The sequence below is a fragment of the Bufo gargarizans genome, chromosome 4, assembly GCF_014858855.1.
Source record: "Bufo gargarizans isolate SCDJY-AF-19 chromosome 4, ASM1485885v1, whole genome shotgun sequence".
Taxonomy (NCBI): domain Eukaryota; kingdom Metazoa; phylum Chordata; class Amphibia; order Anura; family Bufonidae; genus Bufo; species Bufo gargarizans.
In genome coordinates, this window is record NC_058083.1 from 225,711,146 (window position 1) to 225,735,198 (window position 24,053).

Sequence of the window (24,053 nt, forward strand, 5' to 3'; positions counted from 1 at the left end):
CATATTTTTTATCTCGATTATTACAGAGAGTATTAAAATTGCCATGCATAAGTGCAAACCCACCTTTAAGTCAACTGTAGGCTTATGTGAACTTGTGCATTGCTAGTGGTACAGATCAATATTTACTGTAGGAGCTCATGATGACCCTTTACTGTAACTGTGATTTTATAGAGAGACACAAATCCTGCCATGTATAGTGAGGTGGTATTCTTCCTGCAAGCACTTCTTTTAGTGAAGAACATAGTACCATAAAACAACACACGGAACATCTATAAGTACATGATATGGATCCATACTGCGCTATGATTGAAGGGGTCGTCCCACAATTTTTTTTGTATGATTTTCAAACCAGCTCCTGGATCTGAATACTTTTGTAATTGCCTATACATTTAGTATATCCATTGAGGTATTCCATAAAACCTATCTGTGCAGCATTACCTGTTCTTTCTTTGTCCACCTCAGTAACATCACTGTTCAGTTCCATCCTTCAACTGCCACCAGCTGTTTATACTGTTAGACGCTTTGACAGAGAGAAAGAGGCAGCAGAAAGGACACACTCATTGAGCTGTAGTAGGGAGAGATCAGCCTCTGTGCTGCCGAGATTTGGGGGAATGAATGGTGGGAGCTCTGAATCCATGTGGGGCACAAGGCAGGTTCTAACTTTCTGGGGACAAAACGGAATGGAATGCTAGAAAATGCATTTTGTTCCATTTGGTTGCGTTCCCATACCTGGCAAGCTGCGGTTTGCTCTCCGGCATGGGATGTGGAGCAAAACAGATCTGGCATGACAATCAATATAAGTCAATGGGGACGGATCCGTTTTCTCGGACACAATAGAAAATTGATCTGTCCCCCATTGATTTTCAATGGAGTTCATGACGGATCCGTCATTGCTAGATCCGTTCATAACGGATGCAGATGGTTGGTTGTATGATCAGAAAAGGAAGCGTTTTTGCTGATCCCTACCAGATCAGGCAAAAATCAAGTGTGAAAATAGCCTTAGGCCTCTTTCACATTACCGTATGTCTATTTCAGTGTTTTGCGGTCCGTTTTTCACGGATCCATTGTTTCGTTTTTTTGTTTCATTGTGTTTCCGTTTTTCCGTTCTGTTTATCTGTATGGCATATACAGTATACACAGTAATTACATAGAACAAATTGGGCTGGGCATAGCATTTTCAATATGCAAAAAACGGAACGGATACGGAAGACATATGGATGCATTTCCGTAGGCATTCAGTTTTTTTTTGCGGACCCATTGACTTTAATGGAGCCACAGAACGTGATTTGCGGCCAAATATAGAACATGTTCTTTCAACGGAATGGAAAAACAGAAATCCGGAGTACATTCAGTTTTTTTAGCGGACCCATTGAAATGAATGGTTCTGTGTATGGACCGTATACGGAACGCAAAAAACTGCCTGCAAAACGGAAACAAAAAACGGTGTGAAAGAGGCCTTAGTGAGAGATTGTCATGTACTATATGATATCCGATTTTTATTTTTTACATCATTGGATAACCCCCCCCATTCATTTGAATAGAACTGTTTGACAATATTATAGTACTTTATCTATAAGATGTTTATGGTCAACTATTAGGGGAACTTTATTAACTGTTCTCTGAATTTATGTCAACTCAATTGACTACTTTGATCCAGATTGCTAATGATCTAACTATTGTGCTGTCATAAGGCAAACACTATTTCACCTACAACGGACTCCTATGGACTGACACGTAAGATCAGCCGCACTTTTAGAAAATAGAATCTTGCCACTTGTCAACCATAGCATCTATTTGACATTTCAATCCAGAAAAGGCACTTGACACACGCAAACGATGCTTTCCTGATAAATTGCCTTTAATTCGGATAACTGCTCTGTACAATGAGCTCTTTCTCAATCAGCAGTGTCACATTTTATTATTGAAATATAAAACATGTGCAGAAAACGCAGGAGGCATTTGATTTCAGAGTGGCTGATAATAAAACAGTGCACCCCAGTGTTTTCTATATGGATTCGATACACATTCATTGAATGCCACCTGCAGACTACATAAAAGCCATCTTATCGACATAAACATTTTATTTAAAAAAAAATCCATCAGGGAAGGCTGAACGCAAAGCGGCAATATCCATATTTCACTCCAGCACACAATAAACACAGCACCCATTAAACGTGATGTTAATAGCGCAAGCTGTCTAAAATAAGGTTCCTATATTCTGCACTAACTAGAAATTACCTACAAAATCTGCAGTCAGTCATTTCATGTCATTTGGCATAATTTAGCAGCTGTTAATTGAACTTGAAATGAAGGCTTGTGTATAGGCTGCGGTGATAGTTTGGAGAGGGTTTTGTTTGCCTTCAATGGCAGGACTGGGCTTTACTTCCACTAAGTTCATTCTTCACGTCTGAAAAGTGCCTACAGGGCACATTACACCCTGCCAGTTTTGGGGACTATTAATGAAAACATAGCTCGCAAAGGGCCAATTCACATGATTGATTTTGCTGCAGCTTCACAAGCGCATTAACCAGACAAAATAGTTATGTGTAGAATGATGATTATTGGAGTTCATATTAATCCTCATGGGGAACGGGTTAGGAAATATGTCCTATACTGCATCAACAGGCATCTGTATATAGAAATAATGACTGTACGGGGGTTCTTCAACTGCCAAGGAATCACACAAACTTTGTTTGGTCCTAAATAGTGCAATTGCCTTCTTCAAAGTGATAGAACAGGCTAGGCACACTTCTCCCAATTAAATGTAATGGATGATACGTGAATATTGGCTTTGGCGGTACGTAAAACAGTTAACAGAAGTAGCAGTTAGGTTAAAAGACGCAACGTCTATTCTTTAACGCCCATGTTGATCCAAAGTAAGGGCTGTTTCACACGAGCGGATGCCGTGCGTCGTGACATCCACTCCGTGAATGACAGCCAAGACCCGATGCGGACTGCAGAAGCACGGAGCATTAACATGACTGATAATGCTCCGTGCCTCTCTGTGATCTCTTTACTACAAAATCACAGTGACAACTTTATCTCACTGTGATTTCGTAGTAAAGAGATCACAGAGAGGCACGGAGCATTATCAATCATGTTACTGCTCCGTGTCTCTGCTGTCTGCATCGGGTCTTGGCTGTCATTCACGCAGCGGATGCCACGCACGGCATCCGCTCGTGTGAAACAGCCCTAATAGTACAAAGGGGGGTATGATGACTGATAATATATATATAGGAGGCTGGGTACATTCTAGATTGCACCAGAGGACTAACTGGCAATTGGGCCTTCCACCTAGAAACCATAAGTGAGATCTGTATAAATATATGAAGTAATCTCCCCCTAGTGGTGGCTATAGGCAGCCAGAATTGGATAATTTCAAAGGAGTTGTCTAATAAAGACAACTCCTGTCCATATTCCCGCTTTTATGAGCCAGATCTGAGAGGTTCTCTGAACGTTCAGCTCCCATATTGGATCATTCATGCCATTCTAGTATTACAAGAACCACTACCTGAATGATCGCCATGTAATACTAAATTTTCCCTGCAGCAGAAATCCTTGGCTGGCCATGGCCTCCTCTGGCAAAATAGCTGTTCACCTAGGGCAGGCATGTCCAAACTGCGGCCCTCCAGCTGTTGCAAAACTACAACTCCCAGCATGCCTGGATAGCTTACAGCTATTATGGCATGCTGGGAGTTGTAGTTTTGCAACAGCTGGAGGGCCGCAGTTTGGACACGCCTGACCTAGGGTGAAGAAGCACAATCCAGAATGATCAACTAAAAACTCCAGGGTCTATATTCAGTATGGGGTTGTCTTAAATGACGACTAATTGTATGAAAATGTAAGTACATTCATGTTTTGCAATAACTTTTGAAAATTCTGTTGCAGCGAGCCCCTGAGGAGCTATTATAGACGATGTGGGTGGTAGTGGCCCTGGTGACACATGTTATGTCACGGTGTACTCCCTCACGCCATTCCTCCCTGGCACAAAGTAAAAGTATAAAAGTCTCTCTTTTCTCAGTGCACCCTCTCCTACCCAGCCGTGGCTCCGGGCGCAGGCGCAGTGTGTCCCGGCCGGTTTCGCACATGCGAATTAAGTGGGCGCTCCTCCCGCGGCGGTGCTATAATTTTGACTTACCCATGGATCTGCACTTGCGCAGCGCCGCACCCCCTTTCCTCCAGATGATTTTCATTACTTACCGGAAGTAACGAGGGTATAGCATTCTGATAAGGTATAGTAATCTGTCAGAACACTGGCACTTGTGGATTTAGGTGTCCACTGTGTAATGCAGGCTTGGAGTTAGTATGGCCTGGATGATGTTTAGGTGCTGGGTGTTCGAACTGTATTCCATCACCTGCAGCAGGGATTCTAAAGCTGTGACTTGCTGGTCACTTTGCTGTCTGTATCACGCTGTAGCTTTCCAGTTATCCTGGTGCTTTTTCAGTCTCACTGGAGTAGCGGTCTCAATAGGAGAATGGCTCACTTGCTGGTCCCTTAGACCCTAGGAGTAGGATCAATTGTAAGTGTAAAGCTCCACCTGCTGTTTGTTCTTTTTCTTATTTCCTTGTCCTGCTCACTGAGAAGGTCGCAAATGCTCAGTTTCATCATTCAGCTGCTTCCTGAGTTGTGATAGGGAGAGCACAAGACACGCCCCCTGAGCTGCAGTAGTAAAGACACACCCCTTGAGCTGTCAGCTAAATCTAGCAGAGCAATGAATGGGGAGATCTATGGATCTCTAAAAGGTACAAGGCTGGTTCTAGCTTTGTTAGAAAGCCATGTACTATATGATGTCAGATTTTTTTTTTTTACATTACTCATAGGATAACCCCTCTGACCACTTCACATCCGCCCATAGGATATAAACGTCCTATGGGTGGATGTTTATCTCTGAATGGACGTTCTGGAATGTCCATTCAGAGATGGCAGCTGCACACTAATCGTGCAGCTGCCGAGCGGGGGGCCCCGCTGTCAGTGACAGCAGGGCAACCCAGAGAGAAGGCAGGGACAGTTCCCAGGTGTCCCTGCCTTGTAGATCACTGTATACATAGCGCTCAACGAGTCCAGGCTCGGTGGTCATGTGACCGCCAAGGCCGGGAGAGTGCAGGAGCTGTCGGGTCTTCTCAGGTAAATGTCCCCCAGAGGTCTTGTATTACCTTATGGGGGATGCAAAGTGTAAAATAAAAAATACAAAAATAAATCAATAAAGTGTTTAAAAAATAATAATAAAAAAAAAGGTCTCGCGTGTAAAAAAGAAAATTCCCCAATTATGTAATTTAAAAAAAAATGTTAAAAGTAGAAAAAAAAATGTAATTGACATATTTGGTATTGCCGCATCCATAACGACCGGCTCTATAAATATATCACATGATCCACCCCCTACGATAAACACCATAAAAATAAATAAAAACTGTGTAAAAAAAAAAAGCCATTTTTGACACCAAGTGCAACTCCAAGTGATCAAAAAGGCATATGTCCCACAAAATTTATGGGGGGTTTCCACTATGTAACCCCCACAAAGTGACTTCAGACCTGAACTGGTCCTTCTAAACTTCTAAGTCTTCTAACATCCCCAAAAAAAAAAAATACATTTCCAAAATGATGCCAACATAAAGTAGACATATGGGAAATGTTAAGTAATAAATATTTTTAATTTTGAAAATTGCGAATTATTCAAAATTTTTGGTAAATTCTGGATTAATCTATAAATAAAGGTGAAACATTTCAACTCAAATTTACCACTGTCATGAAGTACAATGTGTCACGAGAAAACAATCTCAGAATGGCTTAGATATTACCACATAACGTGACACATGTTAGATTTTCAAAATTAGGCTCTGTCAGGAAGGGGGAAATGGCCCGGATGTGAAGTGATTAACAACATTTACTGTGAGCTGCAAAATGATGAGAATTACTACCAAAGTAATCTAATCTAGTGCCACCAACCTCAAAAAAATCACAAACACATCTGTGTTTATAAAGATATTAGAGATCAGGTTATGAAATTCGTTCACGCTTCGTTTACTGGTAAAAGGTGAATTGCATTATGGATTCCGTTACCATGGACCATAACGCAATTTTATGACGGAATGCATAACGGAATGCCTTCAGAGGCATTCCGTTATTCATTCTGTCATAATAGAAGTCTATGGGCTGCAAAACTGATCTGTCCCGTTCTATTATGATAGAATGAATAACGGAATGCCTCTAAAGGCATTCATTGCGTCACAGAATTGCGTTATGATCTGTGGTAACCGAATCCAAAACGCAATTCATCTTTTACCAGTAAACAAAGCATGAACGAGTTTCAAAATATAAAAATTCGCTCATCTCTATTTATAATATATATTTCTATATTTTTCCATTTCTGTATTATTCCTACTAGAAGTCCAACCCTACTAGTCTGCAATAAAGGTCCAACTAGGTGTTACCAGTTGAAGGAGTCCCTGCACAGTCTGCCTCTGGAAACTGATGTCAAATGTCATAATAGATCTCATCCATGGTAATGCAAGCCATTTCTGTATTATCAATAATCATGTTCCTAGTTATAGCCTAATAATATCAACAAGAGTGTGCCCTATTCCATCCACTTAAAAAGGAATACTTATCCTTCTCCAGTGCTGCTATATATGATATTTAACCAGTATTTTTGCCATCCTTCATTTTATAACCATTTTAATGTATTGTGCTCTGTGGCAAAACCAACCTCGCCACTGGGTGGTGGAGAGGCCTGGTTGCCAGCCTCTTGCCCCAGGATTATTGACCCTCTCATCAGCCATGCTTCCTTTGTTCACAAAGGACTTTTACTAACGTTTGAACCCCTGGTCTAATTCGTGCTATTTTGGGATTGTCTAATTGGCAATTAGTGTATTGGCAATTTCCCTTTGTCCTGAGAGATAATTGAATTACCCTCGGTTGTCTCCAGGACAGAAGACACTGTGTGTTCTCCTGCCTTTGATACAATTACATCAACCCATTGTGTGGTGTAATTGTATCACAGGCAGAGGAGAGGATTTTGTGCGGGAGTGTCTGAGTGTATTGTACGTGTTTATTGGTTGTTTCTACAAAACCCTGTGGGTGGTAACCTTGTTGGAAAATGTGTATAAGTCAATGCATGTGTGTTCAATAAAGAGTTCCTGTTTTTACCCTTCATCATGTTGAGGCTGGTGTTTGGGTAACTGATCAACACTGGGGGATTGCTATACGCTGAAGATTTGCTATACTCCCCTGGCTATAACTATTAGCTCTTGTAAGAGCTGTTCCTGCTCTCTGGTTTTAGGAGAGGTTCACCCATTGGAGCCTGGAACCTTGTCGTAGGTCCAGGGTGGGTAGGAGACGGCGAGACCTCAACCAAGCTTCGGCGGTTCGTGGGGTCGGCAGTGCTTACAGTGTTGAGTGGAGTGCTTGGAGTCCTTGGGAAGTGCTAGGAGCATCCATCAACGGAGTTACCCGATCGGGGTGCCAGGAGATCCGTTACATGCTTGAAATGCGTTAGTATGTCACAAGTACAGATACTGATTTTGAAGCAGAAGGTAGAAGCCACTTTTCCCGACTTAAGGGGAAAAAAATTCCTTCCCGACTCCAATCAGCCAATCAGAATAACTCCCTGGATCAACGACCCATCTCTAGTAGCTATAGCCTGTAATATTATTACACTCCAGAAATACTTCCAGGCCCCTCTTGAATTCCTTTATTGTACTCACCATCACCACCTCCTTAGGCAGAGAGTTCCATAGTCTAACTGATGTTACCGTAAAGAATCCTCTTCTATGTTTGTGTACAAACCTTCATTCCTCCAGACGCAGAGGATGTCCCCTCGTCACAGTCACAGTCCTGGGGATAAATAGATGATGGGAGAGATCTCTGTACTGATCCCTGATATATTTATACATATTAATTAGATCTCCCCTCAGTCGTCTTTTTTCTAAAGTGAATAACCTTAATGTTGATAATCTTTCATTACTGTAGTTGCCCCATTCCAGTTATTACTTTAGTTGCCCTCCTCTGAACCCTCTCCAGCTCTACTATGTCTGCCTTGTTCACAGGAGCCCAGAACTGTACACAGTACTTCATGTGTGGTCTGACTAGTTATTTGTAAAGTGGTAGGACTATGTTCTCATCACGGGCATCTATGCCCCTTTTGATGCAACCCATTATCTTATTGGCCTTGGCAGCAGCTGCCTGACACTGGTTACTACTGCTTAGTTTGCTGTTTATTAAAATTCCTAGGTCCTTTTCCATGTCCGTGTTACCCAGTGTTTTACCATTTAGTATGTACGGGTGACTTGCATTATTCCTTCCTATGTGCATAACCTTACATTTGTCAGTGTTAAACCTCACGCCTCTGCTCAAGCCTCTAATCTATCCAGATCCATCTGTAGCAGTATATTGTCCTTTTCAATGTTAATTACTTTACACAGTAATTTTGGACGGAGATAAAACCGCATCAAAATCAAAATCAAATATGTGCTCCTTCACTCCAAAGCATAACTTTCAAGCTTTTTCTTCTACATGCCCAGTAGTGAGTATGGAGAGCCACCCAGAAATCACCAACTAGTCACATGATCCAAGGGTTCAAAATAAATCCCACAGTGGTACCCATAAGTTTGCCTCCACGCCATAGTGCCCATGAATATTGTCAGCCAATACAAATAGTCCATGTAGTGCTTATCCATTGACCAAGCAAGTGACATAGTATTCATATTTACTTTGTGCAGTTAGACCTATGTTCTACTCCAGTGGTTCTCAACCTAGGGGTCGCGACCCCTTTGGGGGTCGATCGGCCCTTTCCGGGGGGTCGCCTGAGGCTTCCTATTGTGGGTCACCCGCACAACGGCAGCGGCCCCTTATCCTCGCGCACAGGAAGTGATGTCCTATCACTGCCTGTGCTTGAAGGAGCCTGACGTCTGGACGGGTAAGTCGGGCCGCCTGTCTGCTGAGGTCCGAGTTTTTTCGTTAATGACACCGCCGCTGAGCACCACTGCCACCAATGATTTAATTGAGCCTGGCTGAGCCTGGCTAATTTTATTTTAATTATTTGGCTGAGCAAGGCTTAATTTATTTAGGGGGACATGAAGCACGCACCGCTTATTTATTTATTTGGGGGACCCTGAGCACTTCTGATTTATTTATTTGGGGGACCCTGAGCACCATTGATTTATTTATTTGGGGGAAACCTGATGCACTTTTGAATTAACAGAAAAGATTCTTAATTGGTAGTTGTGTAAGAAAACTGGGTCACAACTGGAGCCTCATCTTTAGTGCCCCCTGGAGCAGCCCCATTCACAGATCGTCACCTAGGACTCATGCAGCGTAAAGATAAGTATCAATCTAAATAACCGGCTTTATCTGAACTGTCTGGACGTGTTGATAACCCATTAGTGTTGTGAGATCCCTGACTGTTGGTTTGCGACCTTGGGGTTGCTCCAGTTATTATTTATTGTTTTCTCCTTGATTATTTTTTTGGTTTATATGTGTTAAACTATTGCGTGTGGCCACCAAATATTGTGGGTGGGCCACCCGAGTTCCCTCATTGTCTCCTGATGAGCCTATTTACCATAGGTGAAACGCGTCGAGACTAGAAGGGAGACCAATATTATCTAGGTAACTATTCACGCATTGAATGACCCGGGCATCCATATGGGCCAATCTGTGTGACGAGGGCCTTTGTAAGGACAGACAGGTTTAGGCACGGGGACAGAGTGCCTCTACCATTTGGGGGCATCTCTGGGCAGAGAAAGAGACCAGGGACACCCTAGGGTTATACCAGGGACCCCATATGGTTGCCCAGTTCCCGCTGTTAACATTAGAACATCCCTGTCTGCTCCACATTGGCCGTTTCTGGTTGTTTTGTTGTCTGTCTATGTCGAAATAGTCCCCTGGAGTGGGACCTTGTTGATCTTAAAATATATAAAAATAAAAGTTAGGTTTTAGGTAGTTGGCTTCTGTGACCTAGAAACCTGATGCACCACTGATTTATTTATTTGGGGGTACCCTGAGCACCACTGATTTATTTATTTGGGGGAGACCTGAAGCCCCGCTGATTTATTTATTTGGGGGACCCTGAGCACCACTGATTTATTTTTTAGGGGGTATTTGTTGTTTATTATTTATTTTAAAGTTATTTATTTGGTTTACAAATATTTTGTATTTATGCTAAAGTTCTGTGGTTATGAATGAATACTTGTGTATTTGAATTAACATTTGGTTAATGTAATGGTTGGGGGTCACCACAACATGAGGAACTGTATTAAGGGGTCACGGCTTTAGAAAGGTTGAGAACCACTGTTCTACTCGCTATGGTTGTTAAGCTGTGAGAAGGCCGTGTGCTCCTCAAAAAGCTGATCGGTGGGGTCCCAGTAGTTAGGTAGGTCATCAATATAATAATCCCAGAAAACATTTTTAAAGGGTTTATCATATAGCCTATTAGGGAATTCTGTGTTAAAGAGGGTAAATATATTGTCCGATAGAAAACCTATCTACAGGAATGAGTGTGTTTTATAGATTTGAATGGAGGGACAGCAGATATTAGAGACTACAACTCCATTGAAATGATTAGACACTTATCTATCCTGGATAGGGGATAATTATTGTTGATAGGAAACCCCTACAATGAGCGTCTCTAGCTCTGAAGGATCTGTTCTGTCCTTCACTACACAGACAGCTTAGAGGTACAATGTAATGCTTTGTTTTCCTTGTGATGGCTCTGTGGGATACTTTGGGATAAGCTGAATGAACCTTTCCGTTTGTGAGATCCGTTTCAGGGCTCTCAAAGCGTCCAAAACGGATCCGTTTTGCCCTAATTCATTCTGAATGGAAAAGGATCCGGTCAGAAGGCATTAGTTTGCCTCCGTTCCGTCTCCATTCTGCTCTGGAGGCGGATGCCAGCGTTTTGGTGTCCGCCTGACGAAGCACAGCCAAACGGATCCGTCCTGCCACCCAGTGTAAGTAAATGGGGACGGATCAGTTTTCTCTGACCCAATCTGGCACAATAGAAAATGGATCCGTCCTTCATAGAATTTCAATGGAGTTGAAGATGGATCCATCAGGCTATAGAAGACATAATACAACCGAATCCGTTCATGACGGATGCATGCGGTTGTATTATTGTAACGGAAGTGTTTTTGCAGATCCATGACAGATCCACAAAAAACGCTAGTGTGAAAGTAGCCTTACACTCATGTGACCATGAAAGTATTAGTATGGCGCAGTAATAGGTCATGACGTTTATGGTTGAGAGCTTACGGTAAAACATGGCCTATGCTACTAGTCTAGAGAACAGAAGACATAACATGAGGAAGATTAAAGTTATTTGTGTTAATAACTTCTCTCTACTTGGGGAGATGGATCCTCATGGTGTTCAGTATTTACTGTGCACGTGTTTCACCCCCTCGTTGCTCCCTTATTGGCACCCCCATCATTTACAGTTTATCACTCCCTTTGAAGTCAGTGGCTGGCATCTGGTCTTTAACAAACTGTAATGCGTATTTTATATTTCTGCGATACTCTTGTGATTTGAGGCTTTCCAAGTGTTAAGTTCATGCACTCAGCATTTATGCAGTTACTCTGCAGTTTGCTGATCATATAATGAAGAATATGTTCCGACTTGCCATTTAGACGCCAGCTAATTCACTCCATCATCTGTAAATAGTGGGAACCAGCAGGAAGCTCATTTATACCAAGTACAGACGTAATGATCAAGTGTCACAGCGAGGCCCGTTTACGCAGACCTCCAGGACTTGCTAAGCAATTTTGGCTCTTGTTTTTAACATCTCTGAATTAAACCACCAGCCTCGCCTGTAGTGAAATCGGCTTTCTTGAGTCATAGCATAATGTTTCATATGGGTCCTAAGAAAAATGGGTTTGCTTTGTTATGGCTATAAATGTGATGTTCATGTTACTTTTGTTCTGCAGTTAAAAATCATAAACACTTGAAAAGTTTCAGCTGCTGAGGGCCAAACAAAAGACATTCATAGTGGCAGACTGGATTTAAAGGGGTTATTTGAAATAATTAGAAATGTCTCTGAATGGTCTAAAATAAAAATGATGGTGAACGTACTGCTTCCTCCAACGCCATTCTCTGGCACACCAATCTTGTCCTTCTGCCGCTGCTGGTTCGCAAACTGTGATGTGCAAGTACATAGCACGCAACTGCTAATTCCAATCACTGTCCTTAGCGGTATACCCCATAGCCTTTAACAACTCCTGTTTCGTTGGTAGTGCACCAACTGCACTTGTAACATCTCAGATGGATTTCACCATTAATAGGAACATATCTGTCTGCCAAATGTGGATGTCCATGCGTGGATCAGGACAAACTGCGCAGCTCTGGAGCAGCAAAGTTCTTGGTATGTACAATATCTTACAAAAGTGAGTACACCCCTCACATTTTTATAAATATTTTATTATATCTTTTCATGGGACAACACTGAAGATCTGACACTTTGATACAATGTAAAGTAGTCAGTGTACAGCTTGTATAACATGTAACTTTGGTGTGCCCTCAAAATAACTCAACACATAGCCACTAATGTCTAAACCGCGTGCAACCAAAGTTAGTACACCCCTAAGTGAAAATGTGCAAATTGTGCCCAAAGTGTCAATATTTTGTGTGGCCACCATTATTTTCCAGCACTGCCTTAACTCTCTTGCGTTCACTAGAGCTTCACAGGAATCCACTGGAATCCTCTTCCACTCCTCCATGATGACATCGCGGAGTTGGTGGATGTTAGAGACCTCGCGCTTCTCCTCGTTCCGTTTGAGGATGCCCCACAGATGCTCAATAAGGTTTAGGTCTGGAGACATGCTTGGCCAGTCCAGCACCTTAACTCTCAGTTTCTTTAGCAAGGCAGTGGTTGTCTTGGAGGTGTGTTTGGGGTAATTTTCCTTTGGAATACTGCCCTGTTGCCCAGTTTCCAAATGGAGGGGATCATGCTCTGCTTCAGTATGTCACAGTACATGTTGACATTCATGGTTCCTTCAATAAACTGTAGCTCCCCACATCTGGCAGCAATCATGAAGCCACAAACCATGACACTCCCACCACCCTGCTTGACTGTAGGCAAGACACACTTGTCTTTGTACTTCTCACCTGGTTGCCACCACACACGCTTGACACCATCTGAACCAAGACATGGTTCCAGTAATCCATGTCCTTAGTCTGCTTGTCTTCAGCAAACTGTTAGCAGGCTTTCTTGTGCATCATCTTTCTTCCTTCTGGGACTACAGCCATACAGACTAATTTGATGCAATGTGTGGCGTATGGTCTGAGCACTGACAGGCTGACCCCCCACCCCTTTAACATCTGCATCAAATATGGCAGCATTCATATGTCTATTTTGAAAAGAAAACCTCTGGATATGACACTAAGCAAGTGCACTCAACTTCTTTGGTCGACCATGGCGAGGCTGTTCTGAGTGGAACCTGTTGTATTAAAGCGCTGTATGGTCTTGGCCATCGGGCTGCAGCTCAGTTTCAGGATGTTGGCAATCTTCTTATAACCTAGCCATCTTTATGTAAAGCAACAATTCTTTTTTTTTCAGATCCTCAGAGAGTTCTTTGCCAGGAGGTGCCATGTTGAACTTCCAGTGACCAGTATGAGAGAGTGTGAGGGTGATAACACCAAATGTAACACCTGCTCCCCACCTGAGACCTTGTAACACTAACGAGTCACATGACACCGGGGAGGCAAAAGGACTAATTTAGGACACAAGTTGGCCATTTTCACTTAGGGGTGTACTCACTTTTATTGCCATCGGTTTAGACATTAATGGCTGTGTGTTGAGTTATTTTGAGGGCACACCTGATTTACACTGTTATACAAGCTGTACAATTTTACATTGTATTAAAGCGTCATATCTTCAGTGTTGTCCCATGAAAAGATATAGAGAAATATTTACAAAAGTGTGAGGGGTGTACTCACTTTTGTGAGATACTGCATGTGTGTTCAAAGTCTGGTGGATCAGGATAGACCCAGTCACAGATTCTACATAACAGCATAAAATGCAGTGACCCTAGATTAGTACACACTGCTTCCGTTTACCCCTTATTGACCAGCCTGTTTTGGGCCTTACTGACCAAGCATTTTTCTTCCTTTTTTCATTGTCGCTTTCCAAGAGCTATAACTTTTTTATTTTTCCGTCTTTGTAGCTGTATAGGTCTTGTTTTTTACAGGAAAAGTTGTAGTTTTTAATGGTATCATTTTGAGGTACACTTTCTGATTAACTTTTATTAACTTTTTCTGGAAAGGAGATGGGAAAAAACATTAATTTACATTATAAATTTTACGGCATTCATTTTTTGGTATAAATAACATAATATCTTTATTCTCTGGGTTAGTACCATTACAGAGATACCAAATACATATATTTATTTTTTACATTTTACTACTTTTGTGCAATAAAACCCTTTTTGTTTTAAAGAAAGGAAATCTTTTTGAATCGCCGCTTCCCAGGACCCATAACTTTTTTATTTTTCTTTCTATGGAGTTGTGTGAGGGCTTGATTCTTGCTAGACAACTTGTAGTTTTCATTGGAGTAAATTACGCTTTTTGATCGCTTGTTATTAATATTTTGTTTGTCCGGTGACAAAGAAGAAATTCCGCTATTTTTTTTTACATCGTTCACTGTAAGGGATAATTTACATTATATTTGTGTAGTGCGGATCATTACAGATGCAGTGATACCAAACGTGGGGAAGATTTTGGTTTTCCAATTTATTTAATTGAAAACTATTTTTTATTGGAATTGTTTCCTATATTAATAAATGTTTTTTTCTTCCTTTTTTTACCACTTAATAGTCCCACAAGGGACATCCCTATAGTGCATTGCATTTTAATGTCAGTGCTATACTGACATTGACCAGGAGGCTGCCCCAGATAGGCGCAGCCTGCTGGAAAACACTCAGACAGGCTTGGGACCTATACCAGACCCCAGCCAGCCTTTACCACATTGGCACACCGCAATCGCATTTACGGGGTGTCGATGGGAGACAGGGAGTCCGCTCTCTCTGTCATCGTTTAAATGTGGAGGGCGCCATAGCCTGTGGCATGTAAGGAGGTTAAACAGCCTGGATCAGCACCTGTTCAGAGCTTAGACCGGGCCGCCATAAAAAGACCCAGCCCAGCCTAAGGTCCCTTAGCGACCACAGTAAAAAGGTGTGTTGGTGGTGACTAAGGGGTTAAGAGGCAAGAACACTTCCGTGTTGGTATATACTATAATAGCCATCAACTGCAACTTTTTTGTGACCTTTTGAAAAGTCACAGGAAGTAATTTACTAACCATAATTACGTTATATTAGGCAGATTTCTGGCGCAGATTGCAGCACAAAAGTCGTGTGACTTTTCCCAGCTCACCCCAGGTCTAAACAAGTGGGTGTGCTGTGGGCGGGTAGGAGGACGGGCCCTCAGGCACGTCTCATTTACCATTTTCTATGCCTGGTTTAAGCATAGAAAATGGTCTAAATGTAAGACAGCTAGGAAAGTGTCTTACATTTAGACCGGAGGTGGATGCACAGAAGTTATGTAGAGGCCGGTGCCTCTGCATAACTCCTGCGGATAAACCGCCAGCTATAGGGGAGATTCATAAATCTGGTGTGCATCTATTTATCATAGCTTACCACATCCTCTTTCCACCCTCTTCCCAAGGGATGTGTAAAAACTCTAAAATTCCCTTGCATGAAAATGTACAAATGTTTTCCACTGGAATTTTGACACAAAGGGTATGATAAAGTCCTCCTTATGTATGCTTGCTGACTATAGCTTTTGCACGTGTCCGAATCCATGTATTATACATAATGGCAGTGAGTGTTTTAATGGATCCCCATTGATCTCCATTTTAATGGATCCCCATTGATGATCATTTTGAACATTGTCAGTCATGTTAACTTTTAACCCATTAGTGACCAGCATGTTTTGGGCCTTAGTGATCAAGCAATTTTCTTTATTTTTTCACAGACACTATAATTATTTTTCCCATCGATGTAGCTGTATAAGGCCTCATGCACACGACCGTTGTTTGTCTCCGCGTCCGTTCCGCTGATTTTAGCGTTTCAGATGCGGACCCGTTCATTGGAGCTGTTGAAAATGCAGATAGTGCACCGTTTGCCATCCGCGTCCATGATCCGTGGTTCCAGTCCGTCAAAAAAATATAACCTGTCCTATTCTTGTCAGCAGAAAACATAAAAAATAAAAAAAAACAGCTATTTGCCTACTAACAGTTGTGACTTTTCCTTCCTAGTGTTAATATAGACAACACATTTCTAATACTTCATTTAACCCATTCGGGACAAGTGTATTTAATCTGAATATCCAAAAAGTTTCCCCTTTGCACAGTGTCTTGAAATGGTGAAATGTATCCAGCAATCTGATCTGATAGGGTTACTTTCAATAAATATGAATCACTTTGACGGTATACAGAAAATGTTTGGATACACTATGATTTGTATAGCCTTTTTAATGTGAACTTATGGTTATTGATCTTTACTCTGAGTGTATGCAAGGTTCCTCCTATGTATTTGAGACTGCAAGGACACTCCAATACGAAAACCACAGTCATTTCAACAATTAAGAAACAGTTTTATACTAATTATTTCTTTGTTTTCTTGCATTATAATTCTTTCCTATTGTTAGTGATAATTTTACAGCACTTACATTGGTCGTGACTAGAGTTGAGCGACCCTGAACTGCAAAGTTTGGGTTCGTAGCGAACTTTGCGAGTTCGGGTACGTGGACCCGAAACTGGACTTTTTCACTGAAGTTCGGGTTCGGTGTTCAGGTGATTTTATTATTTTTCGTTATAATGGAAAATAATAGCATTCTTAAAACAGAATGCTTAATAAAATGTCTACTGAGGGGTTAAAAATAAATAAAAAACTCACCTCATCCACTTGATCGCGCAGCCGCTATCCTCTTTTCTTCAGGACCTGCAAAAGGACATGCGGTGACGTCACTGCAGGTCCTGCTGAATGAAGATAAAAGGACATGTGGTGATGTGACCGCGCTCACCATGTGATGATGATGTCACCACGTTCACCATGTGGTGAGTGCGGTGACGTTACCACAGGTCCTTCTATCTTCATTCAGCAGGTCCTTCTATCATCATTCAGCAGGACCTGCCGTGACGTCCATTTTTCAATATTCCCCAATTTTTATTAGGATTTCTCTCATCACTTGAGTATCTGGTTACAAATACCAAACCAAAATCCTTCTTTTGTGCGTTACTCTTTCTTTCTTTTTTATTCCCTTTCTTTCTTTCTTTCTTCTCACTTATATAGTGCTGACATATTCTGCAGCGCTTTACAGAAATTAGCATCACACTGTCACCAGTGGGACTCACAATCTAGATTCCCTACCAGTATGTCTTTGGAGTGTGGGAAGAAACCGAAGTACCCGAAGGAAACCCACGCAAACACAGGGAGAACATACAAACTCCATGCAGATGTTGTCTATGGCCGGATTCGAACCAGTGCTAACCACTAAGCCACTGTATTGCCAACTTTCTTTTCAGACATTCACTTTCAGCTCATCCCTCTTGCTTTCTCTATTGCCCCTTTTATCACCGATTTTTTATATATATATTTTTTCTTCAAATTTCTTTATATTACTTTTACCTGCTGTTTAAAGTTTACTTCTTGAGAGCAGTTCCTCCTTATCCTCACCATTTGCTCAAAGGGCATATTAACTTTCCACTATTTCAAATGATTGCTTTTAAAATCTAAATAGCTGTCAGCATCTATAGCATTTTTTTTAAAGGTCCTTGTTTCTTTGTTCCTCCCCCCTCCTAAAAAATTTTAAGTATAAAAACTGAATTTCTGTGTGACTAATAGACTCTCCACCCTACCGCCAGTACATAATGTTCCCCCACCATAGTGCCAGTATATAATGTTCTACCCCCACCATAGTGCCTGTATATTATGATCCCTGAATCCTAGTGCCAGCAAATAATGCTCCCCCATCCTAGTGACAGTATATAATGTTCTTTCCACCCTTGTGCCAGTATATAATGTTTCCCTCACCCTAGTGCCAGTATATAATATCACCCCACCATAGTGCCAGTAAATAATGCTCCCCCCACCCTAGTTCCAGGAAATAATGCCTCCCTCACACTAGTCCCAGTATATAATGCTCTTCCCCCACCATAGTACCAGTATATAATGCCTTCCCCACCCTAGTTCCAGTATATAATTGCAGCAAGTCGGACCGCAGGGGAAAACACATGAGGTTCACGGTGGGCCAATGGGGGCAACAGTTCATGTACTCACGGTTAGCAGATGCTTCCCTGGGTCAGCAGTGCAGTGAAGGGGAGAACAGTACCAAATTCTCCGGGGCACGCTCTATTTCAGGGGACACCGGCCAGGTGGTGATCGAGGTGCCCTTGATGATGATTGGATTTTCTGTGTGCTTGTGCAGCTGGGCCCCTGAATTAGGTAATGTCGGGACGCCAGCACCTTGGTGGTGCAAAATGATGAGAGGTTGTAGTATGGAGATGGAAGAATGAGACAGAGTTCGAATCCAACTAAGAACTTTACTGTAAGGCCTCATGCACACGACCGTTGTTTTATTCCGTGTCCGTTGCTCCGTTTTTCGTGATTTTCTGCGGACCCATTGATTTTCAATGGGTCAGTGGAAAACTCGGCTAATGCACCGTTTGCCATCCGCGTCCGTGATCCGTGGTTCCAGTCAGTCAAAAAAAATATAACCTGTCCTATTATTTTCGTGGAACAGGGTTTGCTGCCCCATTCAAGTCAATGGGACCGCAAAAAAACACGGAGGCACACAAGATTGTCAATCGCGCGTCCGCATCCGTTTTTTTTCCTATCATTTGCATGGCAAACCTGACAGACTTTTTTTTTACTTTCCTTTATGTCTGATGGTCCTCCAAAAATAAAGGAAGACACACGGAAACAAAAACGGAAACGGATCACGGAACAACGGAACCCCATTTTGCGGAACGGAAAACAACAACGGTCGTGTGCATGAGGCCTAAACAGGATCTTGACAGCAATTTACATCCAGATATAAACAGTCTCTTATGAATATGGAGGCTGAATGTTGTAACTCCAGGTAACAGGCTGTATATGTGGCTATATCTCAGGCTATAGTAGGAGGTTGTGTACTCACTGGTAGTTAGCTCTTTGTCTTGTTCTAATCTCAGTAAAGATGGTTCATGTCCTTATCTTCTACACACAAGTAATGCTACAGATGGCCTGTCTGTCCTTGAAGTAACGATGAGGCTGCCGGGAGCTGATAAATCCTTCACCTTGATACAAAGGCGCCTAAAGCCTAGAATAATGGCTATATTCCTTCCTTTGACTTTCCACATAGAAAATGGTAAAAATCCACTTGGCACTCCGGAAGAGTAGACGGTAGAAAAAAGGTTTCACCTCTGTCTGCTTTCCTAACTTGACACTGAGACAAACAAATTGGCTCATCTGGGCCGTGGAGCCCAAGAAAGAGCTGAGAGGACGGGGTCCTCTCCTTCCCCCTTGCCCCTCACTCCATCTCCTCCAACTTCAACACTCTAAAACTCCTCTAACTAGGCCTGTACTGTGGTGCTATCCCCATCTAGTGGTGGAATATGTGTAATGCACCTAACAGCCTGTTAATAGGGATCTTTATACAAAAGTGCAATACAACATGGTACAACATACAATATAACAAGATTTGCAGTGCCCACGTACATGAGTGGGATCCTCCATGATGTTCCCACCACCCAAGTGCTGGTATATAATGCATCCCCCCACCCTAGTACCAGTATAAAATGCTCTCCCCCACCCTAGCGCCAGTATATAATGCATCCCCCACCCTAGCGCCAGTATATAATGCATCCCCCACCCTAGCACCAGTATATAATGCATTCCCCCACCCTAGCGCCAGTAAATAATCCTCCCTTCACCCTAGTGCCAGTATATAATGCATAACACCACCCTACTGCCAGTATATAATGCTCTCTCCCACCCTGGTGCCAGTATATAATGCCCGCCACCCCATCCTAGTGTCAGTATATAATGCTCCCCCCCTAATGCCAGTATATAATGCACCCCCCTTCCCCGTAGTGCCAGTAGATAATGCATCTCCCTCACCTCTGCAATGCCAGGTATACATGATGTGCCCTTCCTTGGTGCCCCAGTACAGTCTTGCTTAGGGGGAAAAAAACCACTTACCTCACTCCTGTTCCCCTGTCGACACCTGAGATGGATGTAGGCCACAGCCTGAGCTGTGTTGCCGAGTCCCGACACAGGCGGTCCACATGACATCACTGCTCCTGCCCTGGGTCTCGCACAATGACATGATCATGCAAGACCCAGCGCAGGAGGTCGCTGTGACCTCTTGCACCACTCTACTGCCTCATAGGCACTGAGACTGAACAGCTGCAGGTGCGGCCATAATTCGGACTCCCTCTTATGGGTAGCAAGATGGCACTCTAGACGGGTGCCTACCCCTCATCCCGGCCCTGCTGGATACTTTCTCAAAAGTATTATTTTCTCACGTGACATTGAACCGAACCTTATTATTGATTAAATTGGTAAAAGGAGTAGTAATATTAGAGATTATTTAGTTAAGAAAAAGAGAAATCATTGTTTCATCGTATAACTGTTAGAAACAGATAATGTGAAATAAATCTTACATATGTGCTGCTAATTGCATTGCTGCCATCTTGTGGAATTTACATGTAGTGCATACACAATGAGAGTCATTCTTGCAGTTTTATTATTCCTCTTCCTTCAAATGCTAGGAAAAGCTTGTTTTGGCACATCTCTGTTTTCTTCCATTACACATTTTAGCTGATAAACTCATCATTACAGGATCATTTGATGTCTCATTCTATTTAATACTTTAAACACTCTAGCTGTAGAATTTATTTTAATCAACTTTCAGAAAAGACAAATACATCATTTTGTAACATAATCTCCCTAGTCACTGCTGTGCAGGTTTGAACGTGTTATGTCAGTTCCTTTGTGGCTGCACCACTTGTAAAAAATGGCTGCCCCACTTGTGAATGGCACTAAAGACGAGAGGTGTGCAGTGATTCATTTTTGGTTGTCTGAGGGTATGTCTGGTGCCCATATATCAAAGACTCTGTGCACAGTATGGAGACAGTGGTTTTTGTTGTGAAGAAGTATGTATGAATGGATAGAGAAGTTCAAGCAGGGCTGGCCTTAGGTGTTCAGGCGCCCCATGCGAGCTAATCTTGTGGTGCACAACACACCTAAACATACACAAATAGGAAAACAATCTTTGTAACAAACATTATTTTTTTTATTACAGATAATTTAACAAGTACAATCATACCCAGTGTCACCCATAGCCAATCTCCTGACCCCCTTAATCATACCCTGTCACCTTTGCCCAGTCCCCTGCCCCCCTTAATCATACCCTGTCACCTTTACCCAGTCCCCTGCCCTTCTTAATCATACCCAGTGTCACCCTTACCTAGTCCCCTTCCCCCTCAATTAGACCCTGCCCCCCCTGCCAGTATCAAGTGCCTCTCTCCTCCCCACATGTCCCAGTATCATAGTGCCATCTCGCCCCCCCAAAGTGCCAGTATCATAGTACCATCTCTCCCCCCAATGTGCCAGTATCATAGTGTCAACCCCCCCATGTGCCAGTATCAAGTGCCAACCCCCCCCCCATGTGCCAGTATCAAGTGCTTCTCTCCTCCCCCCCATGTCCTAGTATCATAGTGCCACCCCCCCCCCAAAAGTGCCAGTATCAAGTGCCTCCCCCCATTTCCCAGTATCATAGTGCCATCTTCACCCCCCCCAATGTGCCAGTATTAAGTGCCTCTCTCCTTCCCACCCCCCACTTCCCCATATGTGCCAGTATCATAGTGCCATCTCCACCCCCTTCCCAATGTGCCAGTATCAAGTGCCTCTCTCCTTTCCACCCACCCCCGATGTGCCAGTATCATAGTATCAAAGTGCCTCTCTACCCCCCATGTGCCAGTATTATAGTGCTAAACCCCTCCCCCCCATTTGCCAGTATCAGGTGCCAACCCCCCTCCCCCCATGTGCCAGTATCAAGTGCCTCCCGCTCCCCCCATGTGACAGTAACAGTCGGGTATTTAAAAAAAAAAACACTTATACTTACCTCCATGTCAGCGATGCAACATCTTCCGACCTGTGTCCTCCGCTGTATGTCCATATATGAAGTCAGTGTTTGTGTATTTCAGAGAAGTTTCTATTGGGACTCGAACCCACGACCTTCTGTATCAGAGGCAAGGCACTTAACCACACAGCTAGAAGAGCTGAATAGCCACTAACTGAAAAAATATGAGACTTCTACTGTAGACTTGTTTATAGCTTTGATAGCTAGTGTACATCCATACGCATGACAGCTGCCCCAGCGCACTTAGCTCTGCTATAGCTCTGCTATAGCTCTATATATGATAGCTGCCCCAGCACACCCAGCTCTGCTACATCTATACACATGACAGCTGCCCCAGCACACTCAGCTCTCTATATATCTATCTACTGTATAGTAATACTTAGAGATATATAGATATAGCAGAGCTGAGTGTGCAGGGGCAGCTGTCATGTGTATAGATGTAGCAGAGCTGGGTGTGTTGGGGCAGCTGTTATGTGTATAGATGTACACTGGCTATAACAGCTATAACAGAGCTATAGTGAAGTATCAGCGGCGTCCCGCTGAAGCGCAGTTCACTTGATACTGTCAAAATGTATTTGCCAGCATATATTGGAACAGTCTTACCATATCTTGTAGTCTGTGCCCAAATGTCGCTCTAGACGCTGGTCTTGGAATAAAACGGACCTGGGTCTTGCGAGCTGTTCCCGTCTGAACTCCCACGCCGGCGGCTTGTTTGCACATGGACCTTAGATCTTACTTGCGGTCTTTATTGCAACTTTATTCATGCCACCTATCGCGCGGCAGACGGTACTGGATAGGCACTTCAATATAGACTTATGGCTCCATCACACTTAAAGGTGGTCCTTTGGGTGATTTAACCAGATGCGTTTTGGGGCAATGAATGACCCCTTCTTCATTGCCCCGAAACGCAAGGGCCACATTGTGAAGGCTAGATGACTGAGTCACAGGGTTGCCAAACAGAATTTTTCCTTTTTCTGGACAGCTAATCCCAAAATCATGGACAGACAACATTTTTTACGGATGAATTAGAATCTTTATCATTCGTTATGGTTTTCCAAGTAATCCATGTCTATAGCTCAATATACTGATAAGAACTCATTACCAGCATTTACTGTGAGCTGTAAAAGGATGATAATTACCACCAAAATAATCTAGTCAAATACCGTCAGCCTCAAAAAAATCACAGACACGTCTATTTTTTTTCATGGACAAGGAAAATAGTCGCCTATTTTATGGCCTATCCAGAAATTTCTGGACTGGTGGCAACACGGAGCACTGACAAAATGGGAGGTCTTTCTGGGGTGTTCTCAATGTGCCATGGTTAGTAGCTATCAAATGTTGTGCAAGGAAGGACACATTTTTTGGAGTGAGCACACGGGTTGGCAGGTTGTCTTGGGACCAGCATTCAAAGAAGGTTCCTCCCTCCTTGCTAATTTTTTACTATTTATATCACATTATTTGTTGTGTATTTTCAGATGTTTGTACCAAGTGAATTTTTATTGTTATTTAGAGTCAGAGATTGCTGCTAGGAGACCCTTGGGCCCTCAAGATCTGTCATGTACAGCACCTCTTTGCTGTAAAGAAGGAGAGTTTAACCCCTTCAAGACATATCCTGTGCATCTACGGTGGATATCTATAAAGAGGGTGCCTACTATTTTATCTTATTTTTTAAAATATTTTATTGTAGAAAAGAAATGTCAATGACAAAAGTGATACAATTGACAGAGATACAATAATATAATAAAGCAGACGAGATCATCTCTCATTTTACACACAATGTGGTTAGAATGTTGCAGTATGTTAGAGATTTGAACCAAATATCTCATCAGGTCATTGACGAAATCAAATACAGGTTTTGATATTATTTTTGCATTTTAACTGGTATGCTATTCATGTAAACAAACAAAGAGCACAATAGATGCTGAGTACATTTTTTCAATGTGAAGGAAC